Source organism: Morone saxatilis, unplaced genomic scaffold, assembly GCF_004916995.1.
Source record: "Morone saxatilis isolate NCDOM2014 unplaced genomic scaffold, NCSU_SB_2.0 Contig19, whole genome shotgun sequence".
Taxonomy (NCBI): domain Eukaryota; kingdom Metazoa; phylum Chordata; class Actinopteri; family Moronidae; genus Morone; species Morone saxatilis.
In genome coordinates, this window is record NW_023339751.1 from 23046504 (window position 1) to 23049948 (window position 3445).

The following is a 3445-nucleotide window of genomic DNA, read 5'->3' on the forward strand; positions in this document are numbered from 1 at the left end:
TATCGGCATTGGCCCTAAAAAATCAGTATCGGTCTATCCCTAACATATAGTCCCTAACATTGTCTTCCCTTTTGGGATACAGTACGTTTATCAGAACTTGTTTGCTTAAAACCAAATCCTGACACTGATGTTGATGTTTCAAAGTTTAGGGAAAATCTAAATGATATATACTGGATTTTTATTTTTATATAAATTCTGTCATTAAAAAAATGTGGCAAAGGTAGGTGTTGAGTGGCACATTTTACAGTTTACAGAGCAAGACTAAAGATGTGTTCAGACTGAAAGTGAAGCACGTTTGTGGCTTGTAAAATTTCTTTATAAATAAATTTGCATTTTTTCCCCACAACACGCCAGTGTACCAACTATACTGTATAGATGTTAGCTGTAAGGGTGTAATTGTATGTGTATTCGTCCCAAGTGGTTTCGGTACAGGATATTGTGTGACTTTCTCATTTTAGAATATCCTATGACCCAAACAATTACTGTAAAAATATCCTATTTATGTCTACCACTCGCACATACGGAACAGAAATTCTACCTAGTTTAACTGGAAAGTTTTGGCAGTGCACCAGTTAATGTCTTACACCTGTAGCATGTTAGTCAGCGTAGCATGTTAGTCAGCTTAGCCTGTTAGCCAGGTTTGTAAAATGAATGCAGTGTTGCTGGCTCCGAATGGCAAACACAAGTGAGAGACCAGAGCTGGAGGACATCCCATGACATTTAGACACAGTGGGAGCATTGTTCCACCAAATTAGGCCATGTCTGTGGAAATACTTGATGACGTGTTGGCTGTTTACCATCTTAGTTAAGTGTGTTAGTATGCTAATATTAGCTAGGTAGTTTTTTTTGTGTTGTTATAAAGTTACATATCAATTTTTCGAACAGTTGTGGAGGCATTTTGCTCAATACCAAAAACATGAACCTCATGGTGGTGCTAGAGGCCAAGGCTTAAGAGCACAATGTCATTGAGAAACATAAATCTCTGTACAAAATTTTACAGCAATCCATTGCTGATATATTTCAGTCGAAAGAGCACTGTGACAGACAGCATATGCAGTTTTAACAAAATTTTAATGTTAACCTAACTTTTATATTTGAAGCCTAACTCTGCAGTAGTTTATGTAACATTTAGCAAATTTAAAATGTATCATTATACAACACAAGGTTATAAACAAAATTTCAGTTTGCAGTCCCTTCATGCTACACACAGTAGCATACACTCATCTTTTTTTTTATATACAGTACACTGAACAGAAAATGAATATTTAGTTTGTAATCTTCTAAAATGAAAATCTGTTGTACAACTCTTTTCCCGCAGTCCATGGTTTATTCGCTTTTTCATCTATTCTGCCTTCATCAGGGTCACCAACATCTTATCATATGTTATTTGTGTCTTCTCTATTCATACTTTAAGCCAGAGGAAGGCTTACAACACTGTGCCTTTAGAAAACCATGGATTGGATTATCAGCATAAACAGATGGCTCTGCCAATGACTCTCACCAGCACCAAGAGCTGACTGGACAAGAAGTAGAAGCTTAGGTCAAAAGGTTAGGGAGGCATAATGATGATGATGATGATGATGATGATGATGATACATTTAATTTGAAGAGCGCTTTTCAAGAAACTCTAAGACACTTCACATCGGTTAAAAGGAAAATAATAAGGTAATACGATTTATCACAGTTGAGTTTGAGGAAGTTGCTATGCATCCATGATTTCATTTCAGTGAGGCAGTGTGTCAGAGTGGAATGGATTGTGTGTGTTATGGATTTAGTGGAGATGTAGAGCTGGATGTCATCAGCATAACAGTGGAAGCAGAGACCATGACGGCGTATGAGGTTACCAAGGGGAGAATGTACAGGATGAACAGGAGAGGATCGAGCACTGAACCCTGGGGGACGACTTGGGCCAGGGGAACAGTGGAGGAGGTGCCGTTGTTGATATTGATATTAATGAACTGTTGTCTGTTTGTGAGATATGACCTTAGCCAGGAGAGGGCAGCACCAGTGATGTTGAGGGAGGACTGAAGGCGGGAGAGAGGAATGATGTGTTTAATGGTGTCAAAAGCTGCAGTGAGGTCCAGGAGGATGAGAATGTTGAGGTGACCAGAGTCTGAGGAGAGCAGGAGGTCGTTGGTGACTTTGAGGAGGGCTGTTTCCGTGTTGTGTTGTGAGCGGAAACCCGGTTGAAATGGTTCAAACAGGTCATTGGAGGTGGGCTTTGAGTTGGGAGGCAACAACACGTTCCAGTATTTTTGACAGAAAGGGAAGATTGGAGATGGGCCGGATTTGAAATTTAACAACTGGCCAGGCTCAGTCTGAACCTCTGTCAACTTCCAAGTTAGCTAGCTAATGTTAGCAAATCACTAGCTAAACTAGATAAATTATTAGCTAGTTAGTTAGCTAACATTTTGTTACGGAGCAAAATGCTACCTATCTATCTTGCTATTCTACATTAATCATTAGTTAGATCAGAATCAGAGTCAGAAATACTTTATTAATCCCAGGGGGAAATTACTTAAAGTATATAATAGTTTAATCTGAAAGCTAACGTTAGCGAAACGCTAGCTAACTAGCTAGCTAATTTACATCAATTGTAGTTAGGGAGTTAGCTAACATGTTTGCTAACATTAGCTACTGTAAGATGTGCTGGGGGGCTGACGTATCCATTACTTTGATCTGTGACCTCAGTACTCTGTACAGTACTCAGCTTTTGTGTGGACCTACTAAGACAATTTTGAAATGAAATCCTAAGCTTGATCTTAGACTTTTATCTAAATGTTGTCCTGAAAACCATGGATTGGATTATCAGCAGATGGCTCTGCCAATGACTCCCACCAGCACCAATATATATATACATCATTATATCAGTGGTTGTGTATGTGTGCATTTAGATGATTCACAACCTGATATGAAATGCAACTTGGTGACACACTATTTTGGCAATTGATTCGACACTAGGCGAGGCTACCGGGACGTACAGGGAGACATTAGAATCCAACAGTAGTGTATTTATTACAAGCAGCCCCTACATATGCCATTCTAACTCATCACAGGCGCGCTTGTTCAGGTCTAGGGGCCCCCTTGTATCTATTAATCAGCCTGAGCATCCAACATGGCTACACACAGCACCCATCTCTGTACGGCTCCCAGAAGCCCTAAATCACAGAAAGTGGAGGCTTGCTGTTCGAAGCACTGCACTGACTGTAGTTCAGCACTTACATGATAGATATAGCTGTGATGGATGTCCAGCCTCTTTGTACTGTAGAGAACAGGCTTTGATTTTTATCCTTACTCTTTGCTCTGTATCACCGTTTGGTGATGGGGTTTCATCATTATTTGATGGAAATGTGAGTATATTTACAGGACATGGGAAAGCCTGTGTGTATGATTTTTTTATTTTGTTTTGATAGTACAGTTTTTCCTCTAGGATTTTTTTTAGCAG